This window comes from Staurois parvus, unplaced genomic scaffold (genome assembly GCF_062004578.1).
Source record: "Staurois parvus isolate SC_StPar_1 unplaced genomic scaffold, SC_StPar_1.0 ptg001002l, whole genome shotgun sequence".
In the NCBI taxonomy this organism is placed as follows: Eukaryota; Metazoa; Chordata; class Amphibia; order Anura; family Ranidae; genus Staurois; species Staurois parvus.
The window spans coordinates 743,991-767,154 of record NW_028318798.1 but is presented as its reverse complement, the minus strand read 5'-3'; positions in this window follow the sequence as shown (position 1 = coordinate 767,154).

Sequence of the window (23,164 nt, the reverse complement as noted above, 5' to 3'; positions counted from 1 at the left end):
GTGTCTCAGCCAATGAGGAGGAAGAGACCCGGGAGAGCTACTACTCTCATACAAGTCAATGGATCGAGATCAGGCTTAGGTAGATTATTGTAACAAAGAACAAAAGTGCACCAACCTTGCGCATGACCTCAGTAAGTATAGGGTGAATTTATTGAATTGCGATACTGTATATACTCAAAAAAGTAGCAATAATTAAAGCATATAAAATCCAACATCAGCGCACTGGAATAGGAGACACATGCGGATCCCATCGACTGGGGAGACTCTCAGGATGAAGCTGACACGTTTCGAAGGGGGATCCCTTCTTCCTCATAGAATGCATGCAGGTAAAAAACCTTCAGCCTTTAGAACCACGTTTAAGCTTTTTAACTTGTATCTACAGGTAAGCCCATAATAAGGCTTACCTGTAGATACAGTGAATATCGTTTAAACTTGTACGGTTTAGGAGATATTCACAGTTGCAGCAGTCAGTGACGTCACCAGTGCACACACCCTGTGCTCTGCATAGACAGCACACAGAGTGCTGTGCCACGATTGTGACAACTGTGCACGTGCATGAGAGTGACATCACCACAGCCAGATGGTTTAGAAGGCCAGAGAGAGCTAGCCAAAAAGGAAGACTGGGTAAAGATGGAAGCGCTGACAGCGGTGATAGTGCACTGCTGGAGTGTTTTGTGTTACATGTTTGTAAACCTGCAAGGAACTTTTTTTTTTACATCAGCATTTACTGCTGCTTTAACCACTGCTCACAGTAGATATGCTGCAGTGCCTGCGTGTGTTGGCCAATTGCAGTAAAACTGTCAATCATAGCACAGAGTTCTGTGTTTACAAACACAGAACTCTGTGTACACAGAACAGTGATCCAGATGTTTCTTCTTCCTGAAAAGTAGTGAGAAAAAAAACTACCAGATCTGTGAGTAAAATCAGCACACATTACACACATTACACTTGTTAGACACACAGCTAACCCCTTTATTGCCCCTTGATGTTAACCCCTTACCAGTCAGTGTCATTAGTACAGTTCACAGTGTACAGTATTATCACTGATCACTTTATTAGTGTCACTAGCTATGTCAGTGTCAATTTGTCAGTTAGTGTCCTTCCCAGCCAGTGTCAGTTAGCACCAGATTGACTGCCACACTATCCCAGTTACACTATAAGGCGCTAATCACTGCCATTACTAGTATAACATTTGTACGGATCAGCATCTTGATCACGATCATAACTATACTAGTGATCCCAATAGTATAGTGTCCCCCAAAATGCAGAATACATATTGGTCTAAATTTATGAAAAAAAATGATTTCATTGGATATGTTTTATAACAGAAAGTAGAAAATATTTTTTTTCAAAATTGTCAGTCTATTTTTGTTTATTTAATAAAAAACAAAAAACAAAACAGTGCCAGTCAAATACCACCATAATAAATCTCTATTTATATAAATTTAATTTGGGTATACTGTTGCACAACCAAGCATTTGTTAAAGTAGCATGGTGCTAAATAGCAAAAAATGCCCTGGTCATGAATAGGGTAAAACATTCCAGAAGTCAAGTGGTTAAAAAGAGAACATATGCATATTGGTTTGAAAATGGGGTTCCTTTCCTACTTTACTCCACCCCCCTCAAACCCACCTTCCCTTTCCTATTCCTCTCCTACCTCTGTTTTGCATAGTTATTTCACATTGAAGAGGTTCCCTAATTATATTTTTTAACTACTTGCCTACCGAGCACTTTTACCCCTTTCCTGCCCAGGCCAATTTTCATCTTTCAGCGCTGTTGCACTTTTAATGACAATTGCACAGTCATGCAACACTGTACCCTTATTAATTTTTTATCATATTTTTCACACAAATAGAGATTTATTTTGGTGGTATTTAGTCACCTCTGGGTTTTTTTATTTTTTGCGCTATAAACAAATAAAAGACCGAAAATTTTGAAAAAAAAAGTTTTTCTTTGTTTCTGTTATAACATTTTGCAAATGTATAATCTTTCTACACAAATTTAGGCCAAAATGTATTCTGCTACATGTCTTTGGTGAAAATAACCCAAATAAATGTTTATTCTTTCTTGTTAGGAAAGTTATAGAGTCCAAAAAATATGGTATACATCTAAAAATTGATAAATCCTGATGTACTGACGGATAATTTCATTTATTGAGGCCCAAAAATGCCAGGACAGTATAAATACCCCCAAAATGGCTGCTTTTCAGAAAGTAGACAGTCTGAGGTATTTAGTAGGAGGCATGGTGAGTTAGAAGATGTAATTTTTTTGTCATGATTTTGTGGAAAATGAAGAAATGAAAAAAAAAATTCACAATTTTTTTTTTATTTCATATGGCCACCAATGCAGTACAGTGTCCTCATATAACTGGTGTAGTGGAGATCAGGGACACTGGTGATGATTGGCAACAGTATGTAAAAAGTTTTTATTACATTTAAATTTTTTTTTATGTTTCAATATTGTTATTGAAGATTTTCAAGAACAGAACATAGTAGGAATATTCCATTCAATAGCAAATGTATTTATACAACATCAAGATGGTAATGAGTATTTACCCCACCAGTTGGCTGGGGCCAATAGCGGGATTTAGGCATTAACATCAGAGTAGTCTTGGATATGTGTAGAACTTTGGTAAGGTGTATGAGGTGAGAATGGGGTATTGAATAAGGGGGGATATGGAGGAGGATGGGGGGGGGGGTAAATGTAACGGGGTGGAGAAAGGGGGTACCAGTCTAAGAGTGGTGGGTAATGCAGTGGTATGCATAGTATCAGAGTTGTACCGAACAGTTAGGATTTTGTAACCAGCGAGTCCATTGGAATTTAAATTTGTGTTGGGTAGAGTTGTTATCTTTTTTCCATTTCACCTTGGAAATTAAGGTCTGTGATTAGTGACTTGAGAGAAGAAGCAGTGGTAGTGTCTCATAATCTAGTTATATTGATTTTGGCTGCGAAGAGTGTGTGGACAGTGAAGTTTGAATTGTAAGGGAGTTTTTCAATCCCAATGTGTAGAAGTGCAAGTGAAGGGTTTGGGGTTATCGATGTTTTGGATATTTCAAAGATTAACTGGAAGACACTGTTCCAAAAGAATCTGATTGATTACAGGACCATAGTATATGTAATGTTGATCTTACGTCTCCGCATTGTCGCCAACAAGAGGAGGAGTGTTTTGGGTAGTAAATGGCTAGTTTTACAGGGGTTAGGTACCATTGGTGAAGAATTTTTAGGTATGATTCCCAGTGCGAACTACATCGGGAGGATTTGTAAGTGGTGATAAATGTTTTTTCCCATGCTTCTGTCGTAATTGGTAATAGGATTTGGGTTCATTAAGTTTATAATATGAAACCGTCGAGTAATTTTGGAGGTGGGTACGTATTGTTTGGAGGGAACTGTTTGGGTTGGTGTTTGATGCCAGTAAACGTGGGGTTGTCTCTAAGTTTAGAAGATAGGGGTTCAATGAGCAATGCGAATATTATGGGAGATAGTGGGCAGCCTTGTCTGGTATCATTGGTGATATTGATGGGGTCTGATAGTGTTCCATCTGTTAGTACTCTGGCTGATGGATGGGAGTATAATGAGAGAATGGCTGTTAACATCCATCCTGTGATACCAAATTTCTGTAGGGTCAGTTGCATGAATAGCCAATGTATTCGGTCAAATGCTTTTTCTGCATCTAAGGATAAGAGTAATGATGGTTGTTTGGTATGCTCTAAGAGGCGAAGAAGAGATATAAGTCTTCTGGTGGTGTCGGCTGCTTGGTGACCTGGTATGAATCCTAATTGGTCTGGATGTATTAAGGTAGGAAGATAATGGAGGATTCTGCGAGCTATACTTTTTGCATAGAGCTTTATGTCTGTATTAAGTAAGGAGATTGGTCTGTAGTTTTGGACAAGTTGTGGGTCTTTGCCAGGTTTTGGTATTGTAGTTATTATGGACTGTATCATGTCTTTAGGGAATGTACCGGTGGCGGCGGCATGGTTAAAGAGTTTGGCCAGGTAGGGTGATATGTCAGGGGCAAATTGTTTGTAAAATTTGTTTGTGTATCCGTCGTTTCCTGGAGATTTGTGTAGAGGGAGTGTTTTGATGGCCATTTCTATTTATTCGGGAGAGATCGGAATAGATATGGCGTCAAGTTGAGATGGGGGGAGTTGGGGAAGTTTGGTTGTGTGTAGGATGCAAGTATTGGTTGTATAGTGTCAGAATTGTTTTTAAGGTTGTATAAGTATCGATAATAATTTGCAAAGGCATTAGCTATTTCTTGTGGATTTGTGGTTAGTGCATGTGTGGTTGGGTGTTGAAATGAGGATATTTTGGATTTTAGGCGTCGTTGTTTGATCGTTTTGGTTAGCAGAGAACTGGCTTTGTTACTCAGGGAGTAAAATTTAACTAATTTTTTGAAGATTAAGGTTGTATTTATAAAGCAAAATGGTTCTAAGTTTGTTTCTGTATGTGGTGAGGGAAGAAGAGATTGAGGGGTTTAAGGATTTTTTTGTTTAGTTCTTCTTTTGTTTTAATGGAAATGAGGAGTTCGTCAATTTGTTTGTTTCTTTGTTTGATAATGCGGGAGTTTAGTTGTATAAGAACACCTCTCATGTGTGCCTTGTAAGTGGACCATAATATGGGTATAGTGATGTCAGGTGTATCGTTTAATTCAAATAACATATTGTGTGTGTCCAATATATGTTTCTTGTGGTCTGGATTCTTCAGTAGAGTCCAGTATATGTTTCTTGTGGTCTGGATTCTTCAGTAGAGTCAAATTCAATCTCCATATTCGAGGGATCGAAGAATGTTGATTGTAGTCAAGAGTGATGGAAATTGGAACGTGGTCTGATCATGTTATGCTTGGAGGAGGTGACATGCTGTAACGTTCACTTGTCTGTGATGAAAAAGTAAATTCTGGAGTAGGATAAATGGGATGGGGAATAATAGGTGTAGTCTTTTTCCGTGCTGTGTTGGCATCGCCAGATATCGTAGAGATTGTTGGTGTGTAGAAAGTGGTTAAAGGTATGTTTGGAGGAGCGTTTGCTAGAGGAGGAGTCCAGGAGTGGATTGCCTATGATGTTGAAGTCTCTGCCAATGAGTAGTCTGCCTTGTCTTTGGTTAGAGATGGTTGAGTTGATTTTGTTGAAAAATTGGGGTTGGTTGGGTTTTGGACCGTAGACATTGACTAGGGTGTATAGGATTCCGTTGAGTTTGCATATTAGGATATGGTAACAGCCTTAGGGGTCTGCTACTTCTGAGACGTATTGGAATTGAAGGGAGTCTCTTATGGCTGTAATGACACCATTTTTTTTCTTGGGGTTGGTTGCCATATACAGTGGGGATGGAAAGTTTGGGCACCCCAGCTAAACATTTGTATTAATGTGCACAAAGAAGCCAAGGAAAGATGGAAAAATCTCCAAAAGGTATCAAATTACAGATTAGACATTCTTATAATATGTCAACAAAAGTTAGATTTTATTTCCATCATTTACACTTTCAAAATAACAGAAAACAAAAAAATGGCGTCTGCAAAAGTTTGGGCACCCTGCAGAGTTAATATCTTGTACTGCCCCCTTTGGCAAGTATCACAGCTTGTAAAAGCTTTTTGTAGCCAGCCAAGAGTCTTTCAATTCTTGTTTGAGGTATCTTTGCCCATTCTTCCTTACAAAAGTCTTCCAGTTCTTTGAGATTTCTGGGCTGTCTGTCACGCACTGCTCTTTTAAGGTCTATCCATAGATTTTCAATTATGTTGAGGTCAGGAGATTGTGAAGGCCATGGCAAAACCTTCAGTTTACGCCTCTTGATGTAATCCCCCGTGGATTTCGAGGTGTGTTTAGGATCATTATCCATTTGTAGAAGCCATCCTCTCTTTAACTTCAGCTTTTTCACAGATGGCATCAAGTTACCATCCAAAATTTGTTGAAATTTTATTGAATCCATTTTTCCTTCTACTCGTGAGATGTTCCCAGTGCCACTGGCTGCAACACAACCCCAAAGCATGATTGATCCAACCCCATGCTTAACAGTTGGACAGAGGTTCTTTTCATTAAATTCTGTGCCCCTTCTTCTCCAAACGTACCTTTGCTCATTCCGGCCACAAAGTTCAATTTTAACCTCATCGGTCCACAGAACTTGTTTCCAAAATGCATCAGGCTTGTCTATATGTTCATTTGCAAAGTTCAAACGATGATTTTTGTGGTGAGGACGTAGAAGAGGTTTTCTTCTGATGACTCTTCCATGAAGACCATATTTGTACAAGTTTCTCTTTATAGTGGAATAGTGTACCACAACTCCAGTGTCTGCCAGATCTTTCTGGAGGGATCGTGCAGTCAAACGTGGGTTTTGAATTGTTTTTCTCACAATCCTGCGAGCTGTTCTGTCTGATATTTTTCTTGGTCTTCCAGATATTGCTTTAACTTCCACTGTTCCTGATGACTGCCATTTCTTAATTACATTCCGAACAGAGGATATTGACATCTGAAAACGCTTTTCTATCTTCTTATAGCCTTCTCCAGCTTTGTGAGCGTCAACTATTTTCAGTTTCAGTTTTATAGATAACTGCTTAGAAGAACCCATGGTGCTGATTGTTGGGGCAAGGTCAGATGAGTCTGGGCATTTAAAACCTTTGAGATTGACATAACCTGGTCTTCCCAGACGATGATTGAGAACAATCCATGACACTGGCAGGTCTCAGCTTTGCAAAGGGGGCAGTGCATGCTATAAATTCTGCAGGGTGCCAAAACTTTTGCAGACGCCATTTTTTTGTTTTCTGTTATTTTGAAAGTGTAAATGATGGAAATAAAATCTAACTTTTGTTGACATATTATAAGAATGTCTAATCTGTAATTTGATGCCTTTTGGAGATTTTTCCATCTTTCCTTGGCTTCTTTATGCACATTAATACAAATTTTTAGCTGGGGTGCCCAAACTTTCGATCCCCACTGTATATATAGAAGAAAAGTGATGTATATTGAGTTTAGTGACTTTGGTGGAGGCAAAGTGGGTTTCCTGTATGAATAAGATGTCAGCTTGTAACAATCGAGCTTCTTTTAGTAGTAGGGATCTTTTGTAAGGGGATTTAAGACCAAGGACATTCAGGGAGGATATGTTAACCATTTTGTTGGATGTGGACCGGTTGTATGAAGTAGTAGAGATGGTTTATCAGTTGTGGAGGAAAGTAAGTTTCTTTTTGTCATAGGTGGAGAGCTTCCAGAGGGAAGGAGTAGTGAGGTTGGATTGGTCGCTGGTTTCAGAAGGGTATTTCATCCTGTGGTGTAGGTTTTTGAGGGGAGAGAAGTTGATTAGATCGACTGGTGGTATAAGGAGGGAAAAAGGGTAAGAAAAACTTGTAGAGAACACAAGAAACATGTGTAGCACATTTTGCTACTGTGGAACGGGGAGATTTGAACACGCATGACTCATGAACGAAGTCATGCTGAATGAAAACTTGTGGTCTGAAAATGTTCGGATAGGGGCCGTCTGCCAGCCTTTAGTGGTTTGTGAAGTGGTACCCAGCTTGTTGGGTGTTGAGCGGTATAAGGGATTGTTGGTTCATGACCATTCTGCGTCCATTTGTTGTGGACGAGCAGAGGGGGATTGGTGAGAGTCCACTGGTATGATGTTCCATGTTTTCAGGCGTTTGATGCCTGCTAGTGTTTTGATCGTATAGGGCCTTCCTTGGTGTTTAACAGTGAGCTTTGTGGGGAAACCCCATTGGTAGCCAATTCCATGATTCCGCAGCGCTTTTGTTATGGTGACAAGCTTCTTGCGGTTGAGGAGTGTGGCTTTGGATAGGTCGGCAGATAGTTTAATATTTGCTTGGGATGCTGGAATTGAGGTAGGGTATCTAGCAGCTATCATTATTTCTCCTTCACGTGGTAGAAGTGTATACGCGCTAGGATGTCTCTGGGTATTGCAGAGGGAATGACGATTGCACATGGGAATGACGGTTTTGGTATTCTGTGTGCGCTGTCTATGGAGAGCTCCACATCTGTGAGAGAAGGGATGAGGTGCTTCATGTATTGTTGGATGTAAGGAACTATGGCGTCCATAGTGATAGATTCCGGTATACCACGGAATTTAATATTATTCCGCCTGGAGTGGTCTTCTAGGTCTGCCAGTTTGAGTTTAATTTGTTCTATGTCGGCTTCATGATCTGTGTGTGCGTCTATTAGGTCATTGTGTGCCGTGAACATTTCCCCCATTTTATTCTCAATGTGGCGAATACGGTAATCTTGTTTTTGTACCGTGGTTGAGATTTGAGATAAAGTTGCTGTCAGATCGTCATGTAGTGTTTGTCGCAGAGAAAGAAGCATACTTTCATTGAAATTTCAGTAATAGGTTGGTCAGAAGCAGGAACGTTTTCAATCAAAGAATCAGGTACAGATTCTATGTCCAGTCTGGGCCTGGACTTATCAGGACTGCTAGTGGAGGGAGACAGGGGCAGAGAGGACTCACCCGGGTCTCCTGGGTATAGTGGTGCCTTGAGCCTGGGGTCTGTGGTTTGTGCTGCATGTCCCTCTGCCTGTGTGAGGAGATCGTTCTGCATGCAGCCTGCACCATCTTGGCTGCAGGGGCTGAGGGGTGGGAAGAAGCTCATCAGCTTCCCTGGCTGCCCAGGAGATCTGCGGCGGCTAGGCATGGTCCGGAGGGTGCTGTTTCCCTCTGTGTCCCCTTATATGAGCGGGTAGAGATTTTTAAGCTTGCTGGGTCCGGTGTGTGCCGGGATTTAGATGGACCTGGATGGAGCTCTCTTCACTGAGCTGCCATCTAGGAGCCGGCCGTGCATTCGCCCCTTTTTTTTTTACACATGATTGCTGATAGCAAGGAATTTCATTGCTATAAGCAAGCATTTTTACTAAATGAAACTGATTCATTCAGTAGTTTTTGTTGCGGTCAGCTGTAATTGGCCATAGCTGATCACATGCTACAGATGGGCTGTGATTCTCCCAGTCTGTACATGTGATCATTGTGACCAATCACAGCTCGCAGCACAGTTGTAAGCAATGAATAGCATATAAGGAAGCCATTCATTGTTTAACTGTTATGATATGATTGGTCACAGCGATCACATGACACTGGCAGTTGGCTAGTGTATTGGTCTGTCATCGGCCGTGTCCGGGGGACACGGCCGATGACAGAATGTGGCCTGTGGGGCATGTATGGCGCACGATCCTGCTCGGCTGTCATATTTCAATAAGCCAGGCGGGAAGGAGTTAATCCATTTGTGTTTTTGAATGGGAACAAATATAATCTTCTGGGAAAGTGCACAATGAACTGTACCAAGCTATGTAGACAAATGACTCAGATTACTTTCCTACAAGAAGTATATTTGCATAATGATAAAGCTTTAATAAACATTACACCAAAACATTGCATGTCCGCGCAATTATCAGTTAAAGTAACGCAGCGCCATAACACAAAGCGCTTCCTGACCACTTCCTGACCACCCTATAGCAGAAATACTGCTACAGGGTGGCATGGGTGCGCAAAATCACTTATATAAACTTGATTCACACTCCCATGGTTTTCACACCCCTCCTAGATAGCATCAGATTGCCTGTCAGTACACCAGTCATCACATTTAACCCCTTGATTGCCAGGAACACGCTCATACACAATAAACCTCCATTGCTAGTATAGTGTCTGAACAGATCAATATCTTTGATCAGAGTAGCACTATACCAGCGTTCACATTAGTATAGTATCCCCAAAAATGCAGCGTTAGCAGGATCAGCCCCGGCACCTGCCAGCACATGCGTTTAGCCCCTATGCTTACCGCCCACTTCTCCCCAAGCAAGTGCAGTGTCAGTAGGTCACTGTCACTTGATACATTGCACACAAAACCGCAGTGTTGGCAGAATCAGGCCTGATCCCTGTTAGCACTTGCCAGTAAATTTTGGTAACTCTTATAAGCAGCAGAGTGGCAGTATTAGTGCCACGCTACCTTTTGGTGAACTGGCGAGCATCTAGTACATTCTAGTCTTGTCTTATACATACCAACAATGCAGTATCACTTGGTGATGTGGCAAGTCCTATAAGTGCAGTACAAGCTGGTGCAGTGGCGAGCAGAAGTATTGTCCCGCAACCACTGTCAGGCACCGCCCGGCGGGATCTCTAGTGACCCACAGAACAGGATTCCCCAGGGCGCGGAGTCTAAGCCCCAGTCTGCCTTTTCACCAGAGCCCCTGATGGTGGGGATGGACTTGGTGCGAGACTGAAACCAGGTCGCGACCCCTGAGTGCACCCAACTGTGGTAGAGGGGTCCCGCCAAGGGTACGTGCCGGGGGGTGAGCCTGCTGTGAAGAGGCTGACAAGTCCAGGTCCCGAGCGGGATGGATGGATGACAGTCAGGAGTGAGCGTAGTCAGACTAGCCAGGTCAGTAACGGTGGAGGCAGGTAGGTACCAAACAGTAGACAGAGAGCAGCCGGGTCACGAGCCAAGGTTCAGCAACGGGAGGTCCAATAGTAATATACAACAGGCAGGAGAGTAGTCAGGGACGAGCCGGGGATTCAGAGCAGGAGAAGGTCAACACAAATCAGGACAAGCAGGATCGGCAACAGGAACACACTTCAGAACACGGGTACAGGAACTAGACCTTGCGGCAACCTAGTCACCGTCTGGCCAGTTTAAATAGTGCGCCCTGCACAGTCATTGGTGCAATTACCGACGCCCAGGTCCTAGTGCCTGCACATTAGTGCACCTAGGCAATCTGTGTATGTGCAGACCTGTGTGCCGCTGCGAGACCCGCAGTCCCTGACAACCACCAATAATTTGCACACAGGCCCGTAGAGCCCCTAGTATCCTTCCGGATGTGCATGCAATTCACGATTGGTAGCCCATAAATTCTGAAGCACCCTACTTCCCCCATTCGCTGCCCAACCCGGAATTCAGGCGGAAACAGCAAATTTAACTACTCATCTTAATTTTTGGAGCTATTTTTCATGGAATGTCTGTATGCATTGATTGTGGATCAAAGCAATTTATATGCATAACAATTTATCGCCGCCAACCCAAATTCAAACCTTGCCAGACCATTTACATGGAAACCTATTATGGTTTCTGAATTAAAATTTTTTTGGGGCCTAACCCTCAACATGGGCATTACTAAAAAAAATTAATTGTGGTTGTATTGGTCTACAAACCCAATTCATCATATGCCTGTGTTCTCTGCTGCCATGGCCAGGCATAGATATGAGAGCATAATATGTTTTATGCATTTCAACAACAATACACTCTGTCATCCCCGGGGTGATCCTGAATTTGACCGGCTCCACAAAATTCAGCCCCTCGTAAATCACCTTAACCGATAATTTGCAGATATCTATACTCCCCAGCAAAACATCTGCATTGATGAGTCACTTATTAATTTTTCTGGCTGCCTTGCATTTAAAGTTTATAAGTTTCGGATTTACGAGGGTAAAGATAGTCATGTGGCAGAGATTTCTTCTCTTTTTTTCATTCAGTCCACAGGCTGCATACAAAAAATAAACATAGCATATATACCCAACAAGGACCAGCAACGTACTGGTACATCACTGGAATTTGAATGGTTAAATGTAATCCTAGTTGCTAATTAGCTGCAGAGTTGCTTTTACAAGCAGGGGGAGATTATGCCCTGCTACCTTCCACAGGCAGTCCCGTGCCATCAGGGAAACCTGAGAATGCAGCCGGTATTTCTGCTAGCTGACCATAGAGCTGATTGGAGACCAGAATAGTGCCAATCATCTTTACAGTCTAAGAAATCGGAAGCATTTCATCACTTCAGTTTTGCAGGATATAAACAGCGCCATTTGTAAATTGGGAAAGCATCTGATCACACCGATCTTGGTTTGATTAGATAATGTAAGGGCAGAGGAGATATCTAGAGTCTGATAGATCCCAGATTTCTCAAAAAAGAATATATGACAATGCCCATCAAAGTTAAAGGGAATATTTGCATTCCCTGTGATAGCATTAAAAGTTCTAAAAAAAAAAAATGAAAGGGACAGTGTAAAATATAAAAAAAAAATCAAAATAATAAAAAAAAAGCACCCTCGCCCCCCCCCCGTGCGTGCATACCTGTGTGCTCAAGCGGTGACCCTGTGTCGGTATGTAAACAGCGGTTGACCCTGTGCCGGTATGTAGACAGCAATTGCACCATGCATGTGAGGTATCGCCATGGACGTCAGATCAAGGGCAGTAATTCTAACACTAGACCTCCTCTGTAAATCTAAAATGGTAGCGTGTAAAGGCTTTTAAACGTTGCCTATGGATATTAAAAACTTATGCAGTTTGTTGCCATTGCACGGGGCATGCACAGTTTTAAAGCATGTCATGTTTGGTATCTATTTACTCAGAATAGCATCATATTTTATATTTTATCAAATAATTGGCCAATATATTGTGTTTTTATGCATTAAAAGTTAAAAAAGTGTATTTTTTTTTAAATTGCGTTTGAAAAATCGCTGCGCGAGTACTATGTAACGAAAAAAATTGCAGCACCCACCATTATATTTACTAGGGTGTTCGCACAAAAAAAATCTGTATTTTTTGCTAGGAAATTAAGTTAAACCCCCAAACATTAAATTTTTTTTAAAGCAAACAAAAAGTGTCAGAAAAGGCTTGATTTTCAGGTGGTTAGAAGAGTGAGTGATGTGTGGCATAAATTTCTAATTCTGGGCATAAAATGGCCCCACCACCCAAAATGACCCCATTTTGGAAAACAGACACCCCAAACTATTTGGTGAGAGGCATGTTGAATCAATAGAAGAATTTATTTTTTTACCACAAGTTTGTCAGTCTAGCCAAGTACAGGACCCCAAAATCCAATAAGCACCTTCAGGCTTTTAAAGGGCTTTATTTCCTCATTACACTTCCTGACTATCACAGTTTTGGAGGCCCTGAAATGCCAGGATAGCACCAACCAAATCCCCCCCCCCAAATGACACCCCAAGGAATTTGATAAGAAGCATTGTGAGTATTTAGCAGATCTCGTTTGTTACCACAAGTTTTTGGAAAGTGAAGAAAAAAAACAAAAACATACTTTTTCTTTTTTTATATTTCAAAACCTTGTGCGAAAAAATTAGATCTGCAAAATACTCACCATGCCTATTTTTAAATTCCTTGGGGTGTCTACTTTCCAAAAAGGGGTCATTTGGGGGGGGGGGAAAGTTGGTGCTATCCTGGCATTTCAGGGCCTCCGAAACTGTGATAGGTAGCGAGGAAGTGAAATGAGGGAGTTACGCACCTTCAAGCTTTCAAAGTGGTCATTGGATTTCAGGCTCCTGTATGTGGCTAGGCTCCCAAAAAGTCTCAAACATGTGATATCCCCATACTCAGTAGAACTAGCAGAATGTATTTTGGGGTGTAATTCCACATATGCCCATGGCTTGTGAGAGAAATATATAATTTAAATGACAACTTTGTGCAAAAAAACAAATGTTTTTGTCATTTTCCAGAAACTTGTGGAAAAAAATTAAATCTTCCATGGACTCAATATGCCTCTCAGCAGATAGCTTAGGTTGTATACTTATCTGAAAAGGGGTAATTTGGGGGTGTCTGTACTATCCTGGTATTTTAGCACCTCAAGAAATGTGATGTGCAGTCAGAAAATAAAAGCTGTGTAAACTCCATTATCTATACCATGGTTTGCAGATGCTATAATTTTCACACAAAGCAATCAATATACACTTATTGGTATATTTTTAACCAAAAACATGTAGCAGAATAAATTTTAGCCGAAATTTATGACTTTTTTTAAAACTTTTTTTGTTTATAACGCCAAAATTAAAAAGAGCACAGCTGACCAAATACCACCAAAAGAAAGCTCTATTTGTGTGAAAAAAAAGACATACATTTTATTTACGTATGTACTGTATTGCATGACCGCGCAATTGTCAGCTAAACTAGTACTGTGCTGTATAGCAAAAAAATGGTGTAAATTGCAGTATCTATACCAGGGGTGGGCAAACATTTTGACTTGAGGGACGCAATGGGTTCATATATTGGACCCCTGGGGCCGGACCAAGAGTAGATGAATGATGTGTATGTGTCATCCATAGTAAGTATAGTAATATTCCCCCATAGTAAGCATAGTAATTAATCAACCATATAGTAATTCATCCCCCATAGTAATTCATCCCCCATATAGTAATTCATCCCCCATATAGTAATTCATCCCTCATAGTAATTCATCCCCCATATAGTAATTCATCCCCCATAGTAATTCATCCCCCATATAGTAATTCATCCCCCATATAGTAATTCATCCCCCATAGTAATTCATCCCCCATATAGTAATTCATCCCCCATATAGTAATTCATCCCCCATAGTAATTCATCCCCCATAGTAATTCATCCCCCATATAGTAATTCATCCCCCATAGTAATTCATCCCCCATAGTAATTCATCCCCCATATAGTAACGCATCCCCCATATAGTAATGCATCCCCCATATAGTAATTAGTCCCCCATATAGTAATTCATCCCCCCTATAGTAATTCATCCCCCATAGTAATTCATCCCCCATATAGTAATTCCTCCCCCCTATAGTAATTCATTCCCCATAATAATTCATCCCCCATATTAATTTCCCAAGTCCCCCCTGTGTCAATTCACTTACCTTTGCTCCGCGCGCTCCTCTCGCCGTGTTCCCGCGCCGTTCCGGTGTAGCATGAAAATCTGTCTCCTATGAGGATCTGTCCCCCTCAACGTATCTGCGCATGTGCCAGTTTCAGGCATTAGCAGCCGATCGGCGATCTCTGGCACATGCGCAGATACGTCGAGGGGGACAGATCCTCATAGGAGACAGATTTTCATGCTACACCGGTCTTCAGGGCGGACTGTGAGAGGAGCCTAGCGGGAGCCTAGCTCCGCGGGCCGGATTAAAAGGTCCGCCGGGCCGTATACGGCCCGCGGGCCGTAGTTTGCCCATTGCTGATCTATACCATAGTTTGTAGACGCTATAACTTTCACACAAAGCAATCAATATACACTTATTGGGATTTTGTTTACCAAATACATGTAGCAGAATACATTTTGGTCTAAATTTATAACTAACTCTGAGTTTACTATATATTTTTTATAGCCGAAAGTAAAAAATATCGTTTTTCTTCAAAATGTTCGGTCTTTTTTTGTTTATAGCGCAAAAAAATAAAAAGCGCACGTGATCAAATACCACCAAAAGAAAGCTCTATTTGTGTGAAAAAAAAGGACGTACATTTCGTTTGAGTACAGCATTGCATGACCTGCAATTATCAGTTGAATTATTGCAGCGCCTAGTAGCAAAAAGAGGCCTGCTCATTAAGGGGGGGGTAAATCCTCTGTAGGGCAAGTGGTGGACTTTATTTACAAATATATGGAACTTGGTTTCAGAACCTTCTATAGCTTTGGGCTGTGTGTGTCCATGTAATTAATTAAAAAATTTCCTTTGTGTATTATTTAGCTTACTGAAGCTGTTATTGACTTTTTTCCAATGTGTGGGCACTCTCCTGTGTGCTCTTTTCAGAATCTACATAGTAAGTACTAGATTAATAGTGGAAAACTTTTTACCCTATGCTGTGTTTATGCTAACTTTATCAACATATAGCCGTACTTATTTTCTAAAGTTTAGTCCATTTGTACCTCCTTTTGTCACTCAGGGACCTCAGTTGATGCCAACATGTGAACAACTCTTATTTAAAATCTTCTCTGTGTGTAAGGAGTGATGACTATTGGGTAAGTATAATTGAGCAGAAACTTGTTACAACAAAATCAAATATTGTTGTGTGGTCATTTTTTTGGTTTGTCCGTTTTTTATATATAACTCTGGATACTCAACTAAAACTGTTGTTAACCACACTATCTGTTGATGTGAAGATTTTATGAACTACATAAAGAAATGTTATCTTTGTTATTGAATACATTTTGGTTAAACTTTAAACACTTATGTGAATGGATTACTGTCACGTACCTGATGGGAGACTGAATTTAAGAGGTCGGCCTCACTTGTGTCACTAGCCCTGACCCCGCTGAGGTTGGAACAGAGGGAGTCTAGGAACCAGGGGGACAAGAGCACCAGTGGTTGTTGCTTGCGGCTCTTGCAGGTGGTGACCTTGGTAGGCAGAGTATCCTCTAATTTGAGCACCGTAATAGCAGACAGAGCAGGTTCTGTGTAGTGCCTGATGTGCAGCAGAGCAAGGTAGGTAGCCAGGACACAGGACAAGAGCAGGGTCATAGGATAGCCGGGGTCATCAACAGTCGGGCAGCGCGGTACAGAATCAGAAGGAAAAGCCAAAGTCAGGAGCAGAGCCGAAGTCAGGAACCAGGAGCAGGAGAGTAATCGGAGTCGGGTCAGGAGCAAGCCGGGTCAGCAACAAAGGAATCGTACAGAAGCAAGCAGGACACGGGGGGAGCTGAAAACCAGTCAGCACTGAACCTGAGCATAGACCCTCCTTAAATAGCCCGTTTGGCGCCAATCTTCGCAGTGCGTGTGCACGTGTGCGTGCATGTGCGTGATTACGCATTCCTGCGTGACTCTGCACAACCGGCAATTCTTCTGCGGGATCTCTTTCGCACATGAGCGTTCCCGATCGCGATTCTTCTTGCCAGAAATCCCTTACAATTACTGTCAAGCACCTCAAAAAATCCCTGATCTACTTGGTATATCAATTCTATATACAATGGGTTGTTGGTGCAGGTGTATTCATACTGACAGCCTACATTACTAAATTAATTTGATGCTAATGTTTCTCCTGCACTCTCCCCTTTCACGGTATGGGAAATTCAAAGTGTTTATCAGAGGGAGGCTCAAGGCAAATAACTTGCTCACAAAAAAGATAATACTCCGGAAGCAACCATATTGCAACCAACATTGACCAGATATCCTTCTTCAGATCCCTTCTCCAGACGCTGTCTTCACATTTTATGGGGACTGTGATTATGGGAGGAGGTTTAACTCAGGACTCAGCCCTAGATAAGACTTGACCCCTGGAGTTCCAAATTTTATGCCCATCTAAGATGAGCACCAAATCACTACATCAATTTGACCTTATTGATGTTTGGAGAGAACTCAATACCTCTAGATGTACTGTATCTAGAGGTATTGATACATCATGTCCAACAATGCCACTATCAGGCCCGCCCCGCAGGCCAGAGTACTTGGTGTCATTCTGGACTCCAACCTATCCTTCCAGCCCCAAGTCCAATCATTAACAAACTCATGCAGACTCCACCTCCACAACATCGCCAAAATCCGCATGTTCCTAACCCCAGAAACCACTAAACAGCTCATCCACTTCCTCATCATATCACGACTCGATTACTGCAACTCCCTCCTCACTTGCCTGCCTCGCCACAGGCTATCCCCACTTCAGTCGATCCTGAATATGGCAGCCAGACTCATTCACCTTACCAACCGCTCCGTTTCCACCACCCCCCTCTGCCAATCCCTCTACTGGTTCTGATTGCGCAACGGATCAAATTCAAAATCCTAACACTGACATACAAAGCTGTCCACCGTACTGCCCCAAATGACATCACCGACCTAATATCCAAGTACCACCCAACACGCACACTCCGCTTCTCACAAGACCTCCTTCTCTCTAGTTCCCTGGTTTCCTCCTCCCATGCCCGCCTCCAGGATTTCTCCAGGGTGTCACCCATCCTCTGGGACTCCCTGCCCCAACCCATCAGACTATCACCTACTCTCCTCTCCTTTAGGCGTACCCTGAAAACCCACCTCTTCAGGGAAGCCTACCCCACCCCCTGCTAATTTGCTGACTTCCTCCACTCTTCCTACCACTCCATCCCCCACAGCTATCTCCTCCTGTACCACTATCCCCTCCCTCCTAGATTGTAAGCTCGAAAGAGCAGGGCCCTCGAACCCCTCATGTATCGCATTGTATTGTTACTGTACTGTCGCATGTTCTGTCCCCCTTTGTAATGTACAGCGCTGAGTGAACTGTTGGCACTTTATAAATACCGTATAATAATAATAATAATAATGTGACTTTATCCGCTATTCTAATGTACATTCTACCTACTCTAGGACAGACCACATCTTCATCCCATCTCAAGATTTGCCTTGGTGTGATAATTTGCCCGTTAGTGCTACCATTACTGCTATTTGAAAGGCCAACTCATTATACTCCTGGTGACTAAATGAGTCATTACTCAGTAACCCCTCTGTTTGCTTTGATATTGAGTTGCATCTGAAAGAATTTTTTAGCTATTATTGATCCAACACAGACTTCCCTGCAAAACAAATGGGCGGCACATAAAGCCTCTGTTTGGGAAAGAGCAGGGACTAACCACCCTCCTTAAAGAACATAAACAACCCAAATATTACCTTTGGAATAAAATAGAATTCACACATCTCAAGCTTAACGTCTGTCTCACCACCAAGGCACAGAAACATCTTTGGCCAAAGCTAAATTCTTGTACACAAAGAACAACAGTAAATATAAGGCACTTTACACAAATTCATCCAAACTCCAATAGAAAGTGCTCAAGCACACTAAGGTTCATACATATAAGTCCAAAGTTTAAATATATTATTATTATTATACAGGATTTATATAGCACCAATGCTTTGCGCAGAGCTTTACAATATAAAGAGAGACAGTACAATTACAGTACATTTCAGTACAGAAGGAATAAGAGGGCCCTGCTCGTGGAGCTTACAATCTAAAGGAAGAGGGAGATGGTACAAAAGGTGATAGCTGTGGGGGGATGATCTGATGGAGGTGGCTCAAGTACAATTCTTAGGTGGAGGTGGGGTAGGCTTCCCTGAATAAGTGAGTTTTCAAAGTTTGCCTAAGGACAAACAGAGTGTGGGGGCTCACCGGACGTATTACTGTAGGGAATTTCAAAAGATGGGATAGACTCTGGAGAAATCCTGGAGGCGAGCGTAGGAGGAGGTGACAAGGGAGCTAAAGAGCAAGATGTCTTGGGAGGAGTGGAGCAGGCGATTTTTGATGATATCTGCGGATGACGTTGGTGATGTAGCTAGGGGCAGTGTTGTGGATGGCTGTGTATGTTATGGTTAGTATTTTGAATTTTATATGTTGGGTTACTGGAAGCCCATGAAGGAATTGGCAGAGAGAGGCAGCAGTCACTGATCAGTTGGTAAGGTATATAAGTCTATCAGCAGCATTCTTAATAGACTGAAGGGGGATAACCTTTGTAACAATAGACCAGTGAGGAGGGAGTTGCAGTAATCAAGGCGGGATATAACCAAGGCATGGATAAGTTGTGTTGTGGTGTCATTGGTCAGAAAGGAGCGGATTTTGGAAATGTTGCGGAGGCTGAGGCAGCAGGAATTAGCCAGTGATTGGATGTGGGATCCAAAGGAGAGGTAAGAGTCTATGACTACACCTAGCACCCTAGCATGAGGGGAAGGACCAGTGGTTGTGCTGTCAATCTTAATGGTAAAGTCATGAGTGGGAGATCGGGGAGGAGGAAATATTACAAACTTAGTTTTGGAAAGATTGAGTTTAAGGTAGTGGTGTGACATCCAAACTGATATGTCGCTTAGTAAATTTCTGATATGTGAGGAGATTGAGGCGGTGAGCTGGGGAGTGAGAGATAGATCTGTGTGTCATCAGCATAGAGGTGGTTTTGGAAGCCATGGGAGGTTTTCAATTGGCCCAGGGAGGAAGTGTAGAGAGAGAAAAGGAGGGGCCCACGGACAGAGCCTTGGGGTACCCCAATGGAAAGAGGAAGAGGAGTGGAGGAGGAGTTGTTGTATGTGATGCTGAAAGTGCACTGAGAAAAGTAAGAGGAGAACCAGGAGAGAGAAGAGTCATGGAGGCCAATGGAGTGGAGTTTACTGAGAGGAGCGGGTGGTCGACTGTGTTAAAGGCAGCAGAAAGGTTTAGGAGTAGGAGTATGGAGTAATGGCCATTGCTTTTAGCAGTTAGTAGGTCATTAGTGAGTTTTAGTAGGGCAGTTTCAGTGGAATGTTGTGGGCAGAAGCCAGACTGTAGAGGATCGAGAAGGTTGTTATCGGTGAGGTAGTGGTTCATACGGTTGTGAACAAGGAGCTTGAGAAGTTTGGAGGAAAATGGGAGCACGGAGATGGGTCTTAAGTTATTCAAACAGGTGGGGTCCAGAGAGGGTTTTTGTAAGTATGGGGGTAACCATTGCTAGTTTGAGTGGGAAGGGAAAGGTGCCTGTGGAGAGTGAGAGGTTGAAGATGAGGGTTAGAGAGTTTAGCATAGAACAGGAAGGAGGCTGCAATAATCGTGAGGGGACAGGATCCAGGGGACAGGTGGTGAACAGAGCCTTGGAAAGGAATTCAAATAACTTCCTCAATGGTATCAGGGTTGAAGGAGATGAGTGTTGAGAGTGGTGTTGGGCCTGGTATGTTGGTTGGAGGAGTAAGCTTGATACTGGAGCTCTCATTACGAATTGTATGAATCTTGTTCTTGAAATGACTGGCAATCTCCTGTGCAGTAAGTAAATTGGTGGGCTGAGGCAGTGGGGGGTGGAGTAGGTAATTAAGGGTAGAAAAGAGTTGATGAGGATTGGAGGAGAGGGTCTTCATGAGAGTGTTGTAGTAGGTTTGTTTAGCAACATAGAGACCAGAGTTGTATTTGAGAAGGACAGATTTGTAGAGGGTGAAGTCTTGTAGGGATTGGGTTTTACGCCATGCTCACTCAAGAATACGGCTGCATCTCTTGAGACTTCTGGTGTCCTCTGTTTGCCAGGGTTGTCACAGGTGAGGCCTGGTTCTGCATGTAGAGAGAAGAGCAAGTGCGTCCAGGGAGGATGATAGTTGTTGTAGGCAGATGTGGCCAGGTCTGGGCAGGACAGGGTGCAATTTTATCATAAAGGCACTCAGTAGCAGAGTGAAGAAGATCAGGGCTGAGGTGATGGAGGTTTCTGCGGGTAACTGTTTGGTAGGTAGGAGACTGGGAGAGTGTGAAGCTGATAAAGTTGTGATCAGAGAGAGGAAAAGGGGTGTTAGAGGGGTTACTGGGAGTGCATAGGTAAGAGAATACAAGGCCGAGGATGTTGACGTTAGAGTGGGTGGTGGTTTGTGTCCATTATGTTAGATTAAAAGAGGAGGTGAGTTTGGGGGGGCATGTCCAAGATGGCGCCCGGAGCGGCCGCATAATCTGAAGCTCCGGCGCCTCAATCTTAAATCCATTGCCATCTGGGCGGCGGCGAGATTTTAACAGACATAGGAGTTCCCTTCGATCCTGCCCGTACCTGGAGGAGGTGTGCAAAGTCAATTTGGACACTCTCCGAGGTGGCCGCTGTTCCTGGCCTGATGGTTCGTCCGCAGCCTACCGCATTGTCATCCACTGCCATCCGGGCGGCGGTGAGCCGTGGTGAGCATCGGAGGCTCTCAGATCCTACCCGCGGCTGGAGGAGTGGATCGCAGCGGGTCTGTCCCCTGTCGGCCATGGCGGACGAGATCGGCCTAGTGAGGCCTGCCACGGTATAGCCTGGCCCGGATCCGCGCTCCATCCATCTCCCCCGTGAGTACGGTCGGCGGGGGAAGGTGTGGCCAACATCCATCTACATCGGAGGCACCCTCTGCATCCCCTGAGTCTGGGAGAGGGGCGCCGCTGTATATTGCCACTCCCCGTGGCAACGGACATCTGCGGCCTACTCCACCCGATACGAACCTCCTCTCTTCCGGGCCACAGTGAGTATATGAGGCAAGGGGGCTGGCGGCTACTGGTCATCGGGTCCCCCTCCAGTGATTCAGGGAATGGGGCTCCCATTTACTGCCCCAGAAACCACCTTCCTCTGTGGCCACGGCTCCTGTTGGGCCCAGAGGCCTACTGAGGCCTATATACTGCTCCGGTGGAGTGCCGGGGCTCCCTGGATCTGCCCTGGAGGGCCCTGAGATCATCATAGGGGGACCTCTGTTCCACACGTGCCCCTCGGCCCTCTCAGACCCTAAGGTGGGAGTTGGAGCCATCATCTTGCTTCTGGGAGATATTAATGGTATTTACCATGGCCTATGTCCTCTCTATGCCCTCATGGTTCGCTAAATATTATTACAATATAAATTTTTTGGCGGATAAGCCTGATAGCATCTATGTAACTACAACCCTAAACCTGTTTCGGGCGTCATAGGTCCCCTGGGGTTATTATCTCCTTAGGTTATCCAATTTACAGTTGATCACCCCCAGGAGTCTCCCTGTATGCCGTCCACCAAGAAAAAAAAGGGGACAAGCTCAAAAGTCCTTCATGACATACCTACTTAAGACACACGAGATTTGCAGCATGTCTCCAGATAATACAGAACGAGCATCCCTGTCCGATCTCACGCAGGATATCACAGCTCCTTCATTAGCTCTGGTCAGTGAATATACACAGCAACTCACAAAGGAGTACCTGGTATCTTGCCTGGAAACTATGTACACCAAGCTGGCCGCTAAGTTCCAATCAGAACTGCATAAAAGCACTAATGTTCTCTCTCAGGAAATAGCCATATTGGGCTCCAGGACCGACCGCTTAGAAACCGAACATGATGAACTTTGCCTGGCCTATGATGAACTTTCCAGAGAACACGATCATCTACAAACGGCCTTTTCACAATTGCAGGCGCAGGTTGAGGACCTTGATAATCGCAATCGCAGGAATAATCTGCGAGTCAGGGGAATTCCGGAGTCTGTGTTTGATCTTTCACAAACCATAACCAAGTTATTCAAGTCACTCCTTCCGGATCGCGACCCTGGATCCTTTGCTTGTGATCGCATCCATAGAACCCTGCGCCCTAAACCTCCTAATGATAAACCGCCCAGGGATATTGTCCTGTGTATGAAGGATTTCCTGACCAAAGAAGATATACAGTCAGGTCCATAAATATTGGGACATCGACACAATTAAAACATTTTTGGCTCTATACACCACCACAATGGATTTGAAATGAAACAAACAAGATGTGCTTTAACTGCAGACTGTCATCTTTAATTTGAGGGTATTTACATCCAAATCAGGTGAACGGTGTAGGAATTACAACAGTTTGCATATGTGCCTCCCACTTGTTAAGGGACCAAAAGTAATGGGGCAGAATAATAATCATAAATCAGACTTTCACTTTTTAATACTTGGTTGCAAATCCTTTGCAGTCAATTACAGCCTGAAGTCTAGAATGCATAGACATCACCAGACGCTGGGTTTCATCCCTGGTGATGCTCTGCCAGGCCTCTACTGCAACTGTCTTCAGTTCCTGCTTGTTCTTGGGGCATTTTCCCTTCAGT